Consider the following 15,513-nt stretch of genomic DNA (forward strand, 5'->3'; position numbering starts at 1 on the left):
CAAAAAAACCAACCAAAACAAAACAAAAACCACCAACAAAATCCCCAAACATGGAAGCCCATCCTTAAAGCTTCCGAGAGGAGTGATGGAGCTCAGAGTGCAGGGATTATTGTGACAACTGTCAGGGGCCTCCCCTGGGTGGCTGCTGCACCTCTCTCTTGCTGTTCCAGGGCTACTTTCTGCTCTGAGAGACAGCAGGCACTATGGTTAAGAGCATGGCCTTGGAGTCCGACTTTGTGGGATTCAGTCCTGGTTTACCACTTAGTAGCTAAGGAAGTCTCATCCTCACAATAGGGCTCATAACTGCTGTGAGGATGCACAGTGACTACCGTAAAGGGCTTGGAATGGTCCTTAGTCTGTAAAAAGTGGAGTTGTGGGCCATTGCTTTTCTCCCACCACTCTAATGTTTTCTACTGTGTCATCTTTCCTGGTTCCTGGGCTTTGTTCCAGCCCTTCTTTGTGGGTTTTGCTTTGTTTTGTTTTGAGATTCTGTCCTAGGTTTTTTCTTCCCACCCTTCTGGAGTTTGGGAAGGTAGAAGAATTATCAAGCAGTTTAAGATGCATTTCCTCCCTTGATTCCAATAGGCTGGGCATCACTTGAGGTGGGGTCTCCACACCCACAGCCCCTGCTTTCCACAAGTTTTTGCCAAGCAGATGTCCTGTCTTCAGATTCAATAAATGAGAACTGAGTGGTTGAGCTTTCACCAAATAGTCTCTTTCCCCATTCTCAGCAACTTCTCTTTCAGCCAAAGACTTCTGTCAGAGACTTCTTCTGTCGGTCAAGACAACCCCCACATCTCATTCCTGCTCCCATGGTCCTGCCTATCACTCTTTTATTCTTCATCCTGCCTCTCCCTCTCCTGGCCCAGGTTTGCCCCCACAACTTCTCTCAGGTTTATATGCCCTCCTCTTCTTGTGTCTCCTGATTGGCTTGTTCATCCCATCAGCCTGGATGCCCACAGCGGCCTCCTTAATGACCTCCCTGACTCCAGCCCCCTCTCTCCTCAACTCCTTCCCCGTTACCCTATAATGAAATTATCACTGGAATTGTCATCATGAAGCATCAGTTTTGTCTTGCCCTTTCTCTACCCAGACACATCTGTTGGCATTGGATAAAAATTTCCCAATCATAGTCTTCAAGAGACTTTATGCCTTTCTCCCATCCCCTCCAGCCCCATATCTTGTGGAACTGCACTCTTCAGACCCTGATCCTGGGGAGCATATCCCAGGCAGTCTCTGAGCCATGCTCCTCCCCACACTCTGGACCCTCACAAAGGCCATTCCAAGTCTCACCCCTCCCGCAGATCTCTATTCTCCTGTTTCCCTCTCTGCTCTGCCATCTTGCTTGTTACTTGCATCTGCAACTTGGCCCAGGGTTCTCCATGCATGGCGATGTTGGAGGAGACTTGTCTCCCTCATTAGCCGGGGGTTTCCTCTAGGGTAAGGCCTGTACCTCCGTCAGATTGGCAAAGGCATCTCTTCTCTCTCTGGACCCTCTGGCACCCAGCAAAGGGCCTGCCTCCTAAGACACAGAGTAGCTACTGTCCAGTTTGACTCTAGGTAGGAAACATTTCTGATCGCTTATTCTTGGGGGAGGAGCCTGACTTTGGAGGTTTATGTGAGCATCCTGCAGCAGGGTGTGTATAGGATCCTATTATCTAATTCTATAGGAGACCTCAAGAGAAACCCCTCTCCTACTAATGACCCCATCCTGTAGACATGGCTTCACCCTAAGATTACAAGCCCTAGAACCCCCAATTTATAGTCTTCTAAGCATTGTTGCTCCACCCACCCCCCCAACACAAATTGCAGGTATGTAGGCCCCAGAGAGCCTTTCTCCCCTCACCAGGGCAGTCTGACTCCAGCCTGAGGCCGGGCTTGTCAGCAGCATCGTCTGGAATGAAAAAAGGGGATAAAGGTCAGAGTCTAGTCTGAGGCAGCCCCATTGTCCTGAGCATACCTCTGAGCAGGGGCTTGCAAGGTGGCAGACATGTGAGGTCACCTCCCAAGTGGGGTATAGGTCTGACCTCTTAGCACTGCATTCTCCCTGGACCAGCCTCCTCAGCTCCACTTCTGATCCCAGTTCCAACTGGTAGAGCCAGGCACACTCCTTCTCCACGTGTCTAAACCTCCCGGTTGACCCTGTGATAAAAAAGATATGGGCAACTGGTAAGAGGAGAGGGTGAGTGTATTAGAGTCTAGAGCACTGGTTTTTAAACTTTTTGACCTCAGGACCACTTTACATTCTAAAAAGTTACTGAAGACTCCAAAGAGCTTTGGTTTGTGTGGGTTCTATCTATGAATATTTACTGTGTTAGAAATGAACACTGGGACACATGAAATAATTATTAATTTTTGCATGTTAACAAAATGATGTATTTTTAATGAAAAACAGCTGTATTAAAGTAAACAAACAAAAAGTTAATAAGAAGAGTGACATTGTCTTATATTTTCACAAGTCTTTTTAAACATCTGGCTTAATCAAAGACAGTTGCTTTCTCATCTGCTTCTGCATTTAGTGTGTTGCAATATCATAGGTCATGTAACTTCTGGAAAACTCTACTGAACACTGTGAAATAATGAAAGTGAAAAGGGCAAATAATGTATTGTTAGCATTATTATGAAGATAGGTTTGACTTTGTAGAGCCTCTGAAAGGGTCTCAGGAACCCTCCGAAAGGGTCCAGGGACCATACTTTGAGAACCGCTAGTCTAGAGGAACCTTAGAAGACAGTTTCAAAAACCTGGGCCAATTTGAATATCCTCGTTGATTTCCTTCAGCTGCCATGGTCTTTTGAATGTTCTCACCAGGGAGGTAGTATGGGGTAGTGGTTCATCATGTAAGTTCTGCCTCTGTTCTACTACTCACTAGCTATGTGGCCATGGGCAAATTATTAATATCTCTGTGCTTCAGTTTTCTCATCTATAAAATGGGACTTTAAAAAGCACCCACCTTTAGAGTTGTTGAGAATTAAATGACATAATAGGAAAGGGCTCAGCGTAGTGCTCAATGATGTGAGCTCTCATTAAATTCCGGAGCCTTGCCCCTGAATCCACTGTGCATTGTCCCGAAGGCAGGGAGCTGCAGAGGAGATCCATCCAATGCTACACATAGGAGCTCGGCCCAGAGAGGGAAAGTGACCTGTGCAAGTTCCCAGAGAGAGTTGACAGGGTTGTTGGGCCCTGAACCCAGGAGTTCTAAGGCCTAGCTCCATCTCTGCTCTCCCCGCCAGAATTTTTTTGTGGAGAGTGGAGGAGCAAGGTCCTAAGATGGGGAAGGAAGCAGACTTTACCTTTCTTTTCCCCAGCAATCTCAGGTGAGCCCAGGGCCAGGGCAGTACAGTGGGAAGCCTTGAGGGCAGACAGCAGGGAGAACTTCCGACACTGACAGCAACTGAAAAGAGGAGAAAGAAAGCTAGGAAGACATTCTCAAGCCCAGAGATTGTTCTGTCTTGCCTTGTGGGGAGCAGTTCTGCAAAGTGTCCCCGGCCTTCTCTTCCTGGGGCTCGTAGGAAGTCTGTGATTGGGCGACCCTGCTTCTCATGAGGTGCTCAGTCCCGCTCACTGCCCTCCTCTCAGCTCTCCCACCACCCAAGGCCCAGGAGCCCCTCCCCAGATCACGCCTTCTGGCCCTGCCCTTTGTGCTGAGGCACCACAAGGCACAACATGGTGCCTTGGAAAAGCCAGTTGGTGGTGCTGAGGGCATTAATGAGGATAGGGGTGCCTGCTGGGGTTCCCTGGGCAGGAGAAGGGAAGCTTCTCCTCATAGATTGTAGAACAGGAGGAGGCAGATGGGGAGTTAGACATATACTGGGAAGAGCTAGTCCTGGCTCATTGGCCCTTCAGTCAAATTCCCCTGAGCTGGGCTTCCAGCTCCACCTTCACTAGTTCAGGTTGAATTCCCTGGAAGAGCACAGGTGGCAGGCGACTCTTGTCCCTAACCCCTGCTTCCCCTGTAGTAGCTTCTTCAGCCTCCAGAACCAGAGCAGGTGGAGATCTCAAAGAAGGTGGCACCCCAAGGAAGTAGAACCCCAAAGACCCCAAACCCTGAGCACATGCCCTTCCTGCTGGGGTTGGAGAACTTGCTATGTATTACTCCATTTTTCTTCTCCTGCCCACAAAATTCCTTTGCATAGATGGTAAAACTGAGGCAAAACGTGGGAGGACTTAGACTGCCCACCCACTTCTTTCTAGAGCCCAGCCTGGGACCAAGGGGCTTGGCATCCCGCAGCCCCTCCCGCTCCACTCCTACCAGTCCCCGTGGCTTTTTCCATTTGGAAAGTCCTTTCTGGCGAGTGGCAGGTTTGGAGGCCCTAGTCTAGTCTCCTCCCCTGTCTCCTGGGCAGTGCCCCCAGGGGAGCCCCTGTGGGCCAAGATCTCCTTAGTCTCAGTCCTGGGCCCCCCTCACCCTCTACCAGCAGTCTCCCAGCTCCCGCCCCTCGGCTGTGGGACAGGGAGAGGGCTGAGGGGCTGGCTCTGCATACTAATGTCCTGCCCATTGTCAAAGCCCCTTTGTGCCAGGGAGCTCCATTGAGGCGGCTCCGGGGCAGGCACAATGGGGGCTCTGTCCCCTAGTTCCCCCAAACAGTCACCTGCTTTCAGAGCCTTCCCCACCACCCCCCCTTCGCCCCAGTGTCCGGAGGGCCCAGAGAGCACGGGGGAGTGGGCCCTGGGCCAGGGGGGATGGGCAGGAGGTGACCCCCCCACTCTCTGGGCAGGCTGGGGAGATGGGCATTTGACAGGGCAGGCTGCAGAGGGCACACAGAGGGGAGAGGCCCTAGGCTCACAGGGGCAGGGGCAGTCTGTGGAGGAGTTGGAATGCAGGTTCTCTGAGGCCTGAGAAGGGGAAGGGGCACTCAGAGCCTGCCCACTTCTTGGTTCCGTATGCCCAGCCTGGACCTGTGGCTGCCACCTCTCCTCCTCCCACTACAGGACTCCCCGGGGCTCATATATGCAGAGACACACAGGCATACACTCATCTATGCGGCCCCACACACGGCTCCCAACACACACCCAAACGGATGTGCCCAGACACAACACACTGACCCCAGCACACAGATCGCACGTCCATAACACCACCTCCTGGCATATGCACCTGCACACCCACCCTCCCTCCACCCCACCCCCCTTTCCCTTTTGCACCCCCTCCACGGCCGCAGGCATCTCAGCACCATGTCCCTCCCCCCATGCCCTTGCTGCCCTCTGCTGCTCTGACACTGGTTATAACAAGTTTGCACTTGTTGTGACCTTAAGAATGTGGCCCTGGGGCTGAGAATGTCCCGCTGCCCCAGACTGCACCTGCTTATATGTTAACCATGGACACAGCCTCTTGCTGCACTCTAAGCAATGCTCCCATTCCTGCCTCAACCATGGAAGCAGTTAGGTGGGCCAGGCCCCCTACCCCAGAGCTGAGTCAAGTACCCTGGACTGAGCTCTTTGTGAATAATGAAAGCCCCACCTGGCCTCGCTGGCACAGGTCCAGTGTGTCCGTCTTTGCATTTGCCCAGGGCACATAGATATTTCCTAGCCCTTCCTGGCCCTGGGAGGTAGATGGAACAGTTATCATTTTCCCAGCAAGGCTCTGAGAGGTAAGATGATGGTGTCCAGGCAGCTGGTGGCAAGGCTGGGACTAGAATGGAGGTCTCTCACCACTAGTTTTTTTGTGTTTTTTCCCCCCACTATTTGTCTCTTGGTTTCACTCAGATGACCCCACCCCCAACCCTATCTATAATTCCAACAGAGCTGTCTTTTAGCCACCTTTTTTTGGGAAGGAGTGGGGGCATGGTGAGGGGAAGGGGTGGGGAGAAGAACGGGTCTAGGAGACTTAAGTGGGCTTCTGGGTCTAGAAAGAACCTCCGAAGGTCACTTTGACCCTTGCACTACCCCTAGGCAGAGTGAGCCTACCTCCTTTCACTTCCCACCCTCCTACCGGCCCCACTCCTGCTACGAACTCTGGATCACTGGAAAGTAACCCCACAGCCTTCTTAGCTAGGGTTTGGAGTTGGGGATCTCTATCAATTATAAGTCCTTCATGCTGCCTAGCACTGGCCTTTCCAGTTATTATCCTACGTCTGCACGAGGATCTGTAGGCTGTATCTACGGCTCACCTCCTATTCTGGTCCAGAGCATCTTCTAGCAGTTGGGAGCAGATGCCCTAAAAAGGGAAGAGAGGAAGGCCCATTGGGATCCCAGAGACTTGAGGGCTGACTGCACAGTGGTGTGCTGGGGCCTGGGAGGGTGGATGGGGTCACAGTTGCAGAAACTCTGTTAGATAGAGAACTAAGCTGATATTGGTTTGCCCATCAGCAAATATTATTGAGTGCTAATCTCCATGATGTTTCCTCCCATCAAAATTGCATGGGAGAACCTCAGGGCCCTTCTACTCCTTCTCCTTTCCCCTCATCTAAAATGCTTCCCCTCTGGCTACTGGATTCTCCTTAAGCCGCCTCATCCATCTGTCTTCCTTCATGCAGGAACACACCTCCCCCAGCCCTTATACTCTGGTGTGATTCTTTTGCTCCAAATGTTCCCTACTGGAGAAAGAGAACTGCTCAATGTATGTAACTTCAGCTTTCCCTGCTGTGCTCAGGCAGTTAGTTACTATAGGAGACAGAGGACAGTGAGACACTCACCTCTGAATCTAGTTCTATATCTAGTAAGTGTCCTCATGCCATCCCTACCCCATCCTCCTTCTTAAGGGAGGAATGTGGATCAGGAATAAGTAAAAAGTTGAGAGGGGGCAGAGAGATTGCCTCCCAGAGTCATGGTGAGCTCCCTAGACTCCTCTGAGTGAGGGTCAGAGGCTGCTCTTCATGCAGGGAACAGGAGCCCCAAGAAGGAAAGGGAGCTGAGAGGACACCTGTCAGGGAAAGAGGCTCAATTTTCTGAATATGAATGACAGGTACAGAGTACCTCTGTGTCTCCAGCTCCATTAAGGGTACAAATAGGAAGAAATTGCTCAGATAGCAACAGGTAAATTTTGACTTAACTGGAAGAATTCCCTGGGCATAAGGGGAGGGACAGAAAGAGGTGGAGAACTCATTGCCTTGATGAGAAAGAAAAGTCCCCCTTTAGTCACCTACTGAACAAAGCTTGAGTGGCCTGGAAGATAGTTCCAATGACTCTCAGAGCCCCTATGGGGTTTCCAGCGGCCTCAAAGGAATCCCTTGATCATTTCCACAGACCCCAGTAAGAGCATTGCTGAATGTCTCCTCCTCATGGACCTCACTATTTGCTGCTTATTCCAACTCTTCTTGTTGGGCCCGCTTCTGCAGGGGTGAGGGAGACCCTGAGACCTACTAGGTGGGAGGCCCAGATTGAAGATAATGGGCTGTGGCTGTGGTTGGCTGGGGAAGAGTTTCTGTGGATAATGCTCCAAGGTTGGCTCCACAGAAACTGGCACTTTTGGACCCCAGGGTGAGGAAAAGGATCTTGTAGGAAGAGATAAGTTGAGATGAAGAAGAAGACCAGGGTTGTTGCTCTGATTCTGATGTAAAATAACATGAGCTACCAGCTAGCAGTGTGATCTTGGGAAAGTTACCCCCCTCTTCTAGGCCTTGGCTTCCTCTTTAGTAAAATGTGGGTATTAAACGTGATGACCATAGAGGGCTTCCCAGCATGAATACTCTGTGACACAGTCCAGTAGCAAGTTGAGAAGCCCAGACTTTAAGCAGATTTAAGCAGGCCTGGGTTCAACTCGCAGTGCACCCCTTACGAGCAGTCCTCCTGGGCAAGTTAGTTAACCCATGTAAGTCTAGTTTCCACCTGTTCATCTGAGGGCAATGCTATTGCCCCCCCAGGGAGGCTAGGATGAAGCACGGCATGGAGCACCCAGCACAATGCCTGGCGCACCGTAAAGCCTGAGGTAGGAAGTTCATGGTACTGTGGGAACACAGGGGGATAGCAGCCCGTGTTGTGGGTGGGGGCATCCAGAAAGGCTTTCCAGAGAAAGTGACATCTAAGCTGAGGCCTGAAGGAGGAGTAGAAATTAAGCAAAGTGGGAAAGGAAGAGTGTTCCATGGAAGAGACCCCATTATTTACTAAGAAAAGCTTGGTCTGTTCAAGAACCGAGAGGTTTTGTGTGGCTGGGGACATGATGCATGCGTGAAGTGGGTGGGTACAGATAGAGAACACTGATGCTAGGGAGGTCAGCAGAGACCAGGTCATAAAGGACTCTGTTCCACCAGTAATTCTAGGGACTTCAGAGATAGGGTCCCTCCACTTCCTCTCCTCTTCTTCCTACTTTTCATTCATCCTTTCTCCCAAGACTAATTTCTCTTGTCCTTGGTCACAGGAGCACAAGGAAGCATTGGGCTCCCCTAGGACGACCTGGCCAGTGCAGGGAGAAGCTTTAAGTTCAGAGTTGTCTGCCTCTGGACAAGTTTTGGCTTAGGCCTGAAGTTTTCTGCCTCTGTCCTTTCTCACCACTAGAGAGAGATGTGCCTTCCACAGAAGACCCTGGATTTTATCACTGAGGCGCTCCTACTAAGCACTCCCACAGTGGGCCTCAGTTTCCCCATCTGCCCCTCTCATTGTAGAGAGTAGGGAGAGTGTTGACAGGGTGGGGCTGAGCACAGCCTGCAGAGAAGAGCTAGGGAAACTGACTCAGTGCCCCCAAGTGTCCAAACGTTGAAACTTCAATGGGAAGCTCAGAGGAAGGACTTCCGAAGGATGAAGCGGGTGGCACATGGAAAAGGGGGCCTGAAGGAGGAAAAGTGATGTAGAACATCAATCCTACAGGCTCTTTAAAGTCAAGAAATACCAGGCACTGAGAAGGACACAAAGATGAACAAAATACGGATTAAGAAGCAGTCCAGAAAAGGTTCTCTGTTTGGGAAGATGGGGATGGTCCTTCCTGGAAGGCATGGAGCTGATGAAACAGCCTCTACAGGAGTTGGCCCTGGGGGTGCTCTCACAATGGGGAGTAGCTCTTCTGCCTCCCCTACCCGCCACTACCTCTTGGGCCCTCCACCCCCTAGGTCCAAGCCTTCCCTCATTTCCAGCCAACATCACTTCAAGTTCAAAGACAGGAAAGTGTACAGAGAAGGGCCCTTCAGCTGGGATCTGGTCAGCCTCCCCCGCCCTTCTCTCAGGTGGAGAACGCTGTCTTGGCCCTGGGACTCCAAGGAATAGGTCTCATCATACCCTCCCTAGTTTCTCAAACTATTCCGGTAGATCAGGTGACAACTCATTAGCCTTCAGCCCAAGAACATTATCTCCAGGGCCCTGGCCATCTTAGGCCTTGAGAAGGCTGCCAGCTGCCTGATACTCCTGAGGCTGGGGGCAGACAAGAGGGCGAGAGGCTGAGGGATAGTAATTAAGGAACTTGGTTCTACTCAGCAGTCTTCAGCACACACTTGCCCACCTCTTGGCAGGCTGAGAGGGTTTTGGAGGAATTATAGAGAGGTGGGATAAAGAATAGTGGGTTGGAAGTCCCCTTCAATTCTGGGGCTAGAGTAAATCTTACCCCACAACTCACCTGGAGAAAGGAGATCAAAGGGATGGTGTAACTTGAGCATCATCAAGGCCACTGGGGTGTGGAGAGGCAACGTGAGGGAAAAGCCCACAGGATTTGGAGACATGGGGTCTGGCTTTGCCATTAAATAAATGTCAGCAAAGACTTTATGTCTCTGAACCTTAGTTTCTCTAATTCAGTAATATTTTTCATTCATCTGCAAAGTAGGATAATAACATCTTTATTTGCATAAGGGCCTTACAGATTTCATATACTTTAAATCTTGTAATCCTGACCACATAGTGGAAGGTTTTATTGCCTCCTTAGATGAGGAAGCTGAGCTCTAGAGAGATTAAGAGATTGACTGAAGTTCCCCTAGCTAGTAAGTGACACAGACAGGATGGCAAATAGTGGGAAAGGAGAATACATAGGGACCTTTGTGACTCAGACATGCCAGGATAAGAAATAGGTTTCATTTGTTGGGCTAACTCCATTTGATTGAAAATGACTCTCTGTATCACCATATTGAGGATGATTCTGAGGCTCAGTCAGATAAAAAGCACTGTGATGAATTAGTGTTATCTGCTAAGGGGTGGTGGGGTGATGAGTGATGGCTCACATGCTGTATAGTTGACATTCCTAGCCCAGAATCACCCAGAGATTCTAATTCCTCCCTCTTTACTAACCAATTAGGTTAAATTTAAAGGTAACAGCTTACAAAGGTGACTAAAATACAGTCTGTGCCTTCAAAGAGCTCACAATCTCTAGAGGAGAACAAAGGATGATGTGGCAAATGTCCCAGGAACATAGAGGGAGAGTAACTATTTCTACCTAGGAGGTGGGGAAGGCTCCACAGTGGAGAGAGCACTGGGGAAGGGCCTTGAAGGAGGAAGGGGATTTGAAAGGGAAGACAGCAGTCTGGAGGGGAGTCTTGGAGCAGGCAGAGGATGTTCTAGGTAGAGCGAGCTGCCCGAGCAAAGACATGGAGACAGACAAGTAGAGCACAGGCTATGTTTCACGTGGCTAGAATATGGGCTGCACAGGGAAAATATTCCAGGGGAGGCTGTGAACAGTAAGGTGGAGTCAGACATTGAAGGATTTTGCCAAGAAGTTTGAATTTTATCACGAAAGCTGTGGGAACTTTTTGAAGATTTTAAAGCCAAGTGATGGGGTCAGAATGTGTGCACTGAGGCAGCCGAGGACTGAGATGAGCACAGTGAGCCTGGGTGCAAGAGAACCAGGAGACCATTGCAACACCTCAAGTGAATGAACTAGGGCAGCCTCAATGGACATGAAGAGGAGTCATGAAGGCAGAAATGATGGACCTAGTTACCAATCAGATGAGGGGGAAGAGAGAAAGCAGGGGTAATTCTAAGGCCTGGGCACCTAGTGGAGGGTAATTCTGTGAACAAGAAGGAAAACACAAAAGAGACTCTTCTGAGGAGACAGGACGCTGAGTCTGAACATGTTAAAATTGGAATGCTCCAGGTAGTGGGAGCCTGTAAGTACTTGGACACCCAGGGCAGAGGTGACGTGGAATCCACGGAACGGGGGAAACAGTTGAGGAAGATGGAGTACAGTGGTCAAGGATGAGAGTCAAGAGTGGATGGATTCCTGAGAAACACCAACAGTTAAGGTGCAGAGGAGAGATTACAGCAAGAGAGATGATCCAAAGTAAACACAGAGGTAGAGAAAGAACCCCGAGAACATGGTGTCCGAGAGTAACAGTGAGACTGTGCACACATGTAGTGTTCACAACCCATGCAGTGTTCTCACACATATGATCACATGGAACTCTCCCGTCACCTCTGTATTATTATGCCACTTTTGCAGATAAGGGAAATAGAAACTCATGCATTTAAGTGATTTGCCCCAAATCACAAAACCTAGAAATGGCAGAGCTACTTAATGGCTAATCAAGGTGGATAAAATCAGTGGATTCCCACCACACCTCAATAAAAGCCAAAAGAGAGTGTTAAGAACAGACTGGTCAGTCATCAGTCTCAAGTGTAGCAGAGACTGCTGGGGTCAAGGGCTGAGAAGACACCCTTGGATTTAATGATGGGAAGGTCAGCTGTGACATTGGAGAGAGCTTCCTGCTTCCTGTTGCTTTAACTGCCCCCTGCCCCCCCTAGATTGGCTGTGTGGGGCAAATGGAGTAATTCTGAATTTATACAAGTGTTTTGTAGACTTCAAAACCCCATATTACAGAGGTGATTGTTACTGTTATTTTTACTGTTATTAGGTATTGTTAGATTGAACCCTTTGATATTGCCAATAGGGAACCCATGTATTAAATGGATGATTTCATAGAATTCAACCTAATAGTAAAAGGAGTGAGCTGGAGTGGGGGAAGGGGCTGTGAGGTTATGAGACAGGCAACTGCGCAGGCAAGGGTGGCCCCAAGGGACTGGGGAGCCCCACCCCCTGATGGTTGGGGAGGTCAGTCTTCCGCATGGGGTGGAGAGTGGTAAATCGCTGGTGAAGCTCGAAATTTGCAGGAGTTCCCTTTCACCTCCACCACTTCCACACTCCCCATCTGCAACCTGGCCAGCCCCCTCTGCAGAGACTAGGGGTGGGGGTACACTCTCGTGAGGGGCTCTGACTGAAAAAATACTTCTGGTACCTAAAGTAGGTTGATCCCCTCAACCAGCGTCTTTGGAGATAAGTTGGGGATGGATTCTTCCTATGGGGAATCTCGGGGCCTAGGCCAGGTGATGACTGATTGGAGATCCAGGCAGAGCTGACACAGGAAGGAGGGTCCTGAACAGACTTCTTGTTTATCACCTTGACTCTCCCTAACCTAGCTCGGATCCTCTTGAGATTTTCCCTAGAGTCCTTGGGAACCTTTTCAGCATCTCATGTCTTAGCAGTAACAACAGGAATAACAATAGCAACAAGAGTTATTTCTATAGATGCCATTGCTTCCTGCTGACTCTTAGCACTGATACTAATTCTTCTGGCTGTTCAGTTAAGATGAGGAGGGATGGGTTAACATCTCCCAGTAGATGTTCTTCTGAGGTGAGGACCCAGATGGGGCCAGGCTGGGAGGCTACTGGGATTGCTGGAGCTGGGGCTGAGGAGACAGTGGTATAGCCTCTGTCCTCAGTTGAACCCTGCCTAGTGCCAAGCTCCTCACAAAGGACCAGCTCCTGTTGAGCCTTGCTGGCCCAGACAATGATTAGCAGCAGACACTGGGATGGGGTGATGACTCAGGAGGGCGTGCAATAGGGGTAGTGTGAAAGGTTGAGAGGGCAGGTGCATCAAAGAGGCAGCACCCACTTGTCACAGGAACCAGGAAGTCCTCCTCCCTCTCCAGCCAGCGAAACAGGGGGTCCCCAAGATGCCACCCTGTGGGCAGTTCTCTACAGAACATTGTTCCTTTCTTGCAGGGGACAGAAGGCACCGCTTGGGGATTGAGGTGGAGGAAGGGGCAGTGGTCCTAGTCAGCTCACATTGACAGGCAGGGGTGGTGTGTGGCCAGAGAATATCTGATGTGGCCCCATCTTTTGTCCCTCCCTCTCTTGACTGGAAAACACACAGGCAGGTCAGAAAGGCCATGCAGAGGTTACAGACTCCCAGGAAATGCTTTGAAGGCTTTTATCCTTTCTTTTGATCAGACTATGAGAACTTTCCAAACATTGACACAAGAGAAGAAAAGCCTATTCTTCCATGGGCCAGGGCCTCGATGTCAGGCTGGGGCTAGAGGATGGGAGGGAAAGGGGGAAGGAGACCAGGGAGTGGGAGACAGAGGCAACAGTGATTCAGCTGGAGAGTCAGGCCCCGGGACATACACACACACACACTGCCCTCTTTTTCCCCACCTCAAGATTTGTGTGCATCTGGCTCCATTTCTATTTGTTTATTTTCCTTGGGGCAAGACAGGAGGCGGATTAATGAATAAAGACATCAAGTTTGAAAAGAACCCCAAATCCAGCTCCATTCTTCTTCCAACCTTGAGGGCTTACATAACCATGCAGTGCTTTTCTTCCTGCCCTTCCTCTCTTACCCCTCTCCTTCCTTTTCTCTTCCCCAACCCTCATTAAGAACACTTGGAAGCCCAGAAGTGCTTCTTTTTCATCCCAATGCAACTGATCTCCTTCTGGAGGACTCTAAGGTCGCTATTCAAGTTGGAACTGGTATCCAAAAAAAGATAATATGGTTGGTGAGAGGAGGCTGAGTAGCTGTTTGCTCTCTCCACCGAGGCCGGGGGGAGGAGTGGGACCAGACTGCTGTGGAGGCAACTTGGGCTGGACATAGAGATTTACAGCAGGAAGTGACCCTAATCATCCTCTAACGTAGCACCTCCCAGACTGACCTCGCAATGTGTCCTGAAAGGCAGAGGAGAGGGAATTTGTGCCCTAGAATCTACAGGGATGAGCTGTAAGCGGCCACACACTGGACATCCTTGAAATCTCTTTTTGTCTCAAGCCATTCAAAATGTTTATTCTACTTCATTGTACATTGTTGGCATAATATTAAAATAACATTTTCCCTCAAAATCTGAGCAAAATTGATAACTTCAGGAAATATACTAAATTTAGTCCTGTGGCTTTGAGTGCCTCCTGACATACTAGTGTATGCCCTAGTTTGAGAAGTGTGAAACTAATACCAACCCCTATTCCACAATGAAGGAAATACAGATCCGAGAGGCAGAGAGGCTTGACTGAGGTCACAGCTAGTCAGTGGCAGAGTTGAGATCGGCACCCAAGTCTCTTACTTCCCAGTCCAGTGCATGTTCCACCAAGCAGTGCTGTCTCTTAGTTCTGAGTGGCTTTTACACATCCTTGAGCCTAATTCTCTCACTCTATCTTCAGAATACTGGGCATGGACAGATACCTAGCTCAACTGTCTAAGATAAGTATGGGTGTGGAGACCAGCCTAATCTCAGGTGCTGAGACACAGTGCTCAAAACCCCTCTACTGCATACAGGGCTCTCCCAACATGGAAGAGGAAGGAGAAGGATAGGACAGGAAGGGAAGGAAGAAAAGTACTGCAAGGATTATGTAAGCCCTCAAGGTTGGAAGAAGAACAGAGCTGGATCTGGGGTTCTTGAGCATGATGGACAGATAGTAGGACAGAGAGCAAGCTGAGTCCCTATTTCTATCCACCTATTCATTTGTCTTTACCAAACAGTGATTGGTTCAGAAAGACCTTCAAACCTAAGATAATTGGATTAGTTAATAGCTATAGTAGGCACTGTTCTTATTTTCCAGGAATCTGCCTCCCTTTCTGATCTCATTTCCAGATCCCTCAATCAAAAGGCTCTTTTCTACAGGGAAGAAGTAGGGAGAAGAATAGGAGGCTTTTGGGCTTAGAATATCTCTATTAATATGGACACATAGGCTGTGTGATACAGAAGAAGAATAGAAGGATAAAGTGTGGTAAAGAATTTGAAGGCGAGAGTTATGATTAGATGGATAGCATACTATTACCAGGATGAGATACAGGAAGCTGGAGAAACCATAAGGAAAAGAAGGGACAGCCAGAGAGATGTGTAGGCAATACAAAGGCAAAGAGGGAGGTGAGAAGGAGGATGGGGTCGGGGAGACATTTTAGTGACAGCCAGGATGAAAAGAGAGGACAAGCAGAGAAGCACCATTGATAGAGATGAGAAGACCGTTGGGAGGAGAGTCCACATGAAGGAAGTGGGGAGAATAAAGACAAATCATGCAAACCTAGGAGAAACAATGGGATCAAGCAGCCATGAAGGAAGGGCGTCGCCTCCAACCCTTGGATACATCCTGGGCATTACTGCTGGTGAATTTTGCATACCTGTCTGGCTCCTGCTAACCTCCACTATGCTTAAGGTGTCATCTCTGCTTGTTGAGTGTTGAGTTTGCTCAGTGAAGACAAATAAACTATAGTATTAATTTGAAGTAATGGTGGAAAGGACTTTGGAATCCAGCCAGGAAGAGGCATAAATTTCAGCTCTGCTACCAATAAATTGTGTCACCTGGGCTCTCTGAACCTCAATTTCCTCAGCAGTAATTATGAAGATAATAAGATTTGTTTTACAGAGTTAAAAAGATGAAATATGAAGTGCTGGTCTACAGTAGGC

General features: G+C 49.4%; 2 protein-coding genes across 2 annotated transcripts in view; one reads left to right on the forward strand and one right to left on the reverse strand.

Annotated features, from left to right (window-relative positions):
- The window catches only part of KCNJ9 (potassium inwardly rectifying channel subfamily J member 9), a 58,431-nt gene that overhangs the window by 21,967 nt on the left and 20,951 nt on the right, over positions 1-15,513 (reverse strand). The window contains exons 3-6 of the mRNA XM_055112721.2: positions 6,106-6,152; positions 3,292-3,392; positions 2,028-2,142; positions 1,847-1,894 (exon numbers count right to left, since the gene is read on the reverse strand). The gene's annotated coding sequence lies outside the window, so the exon portion shown is untranslated. The remainder of the gene's footprint in view (positions 1-1,846; positions 1,895-2,027; positions 2,143-3,291; positions 3,393-6,105; positions 6,153-15,513) is intronic.
- The window catches only part of KCNJ10 (potassium inwardly rectifying channel subfamily J member 10), a 32,793-nt gene that overhangs the window by 3,387 nt on the left and 13,893 nt on the right, over positions 1-15,513 (forward strand). The gene's annotated exons all lie outside the window — the stretch shown is intronic.

The sequence above is a fragment of the Pan paniscus genome, chromosome 1 (genome assembly GCF_029289425.2).
Source record: "Pan paniscus chromosome 1, NHGRI_mPanPan1-v2.0_pri, whole genome shotgun sequence".
NCBI lineage: Eukaryota > Metazoa > Chordata > Mammalia > Primates > Hominidae > Pan > Pan paniscus.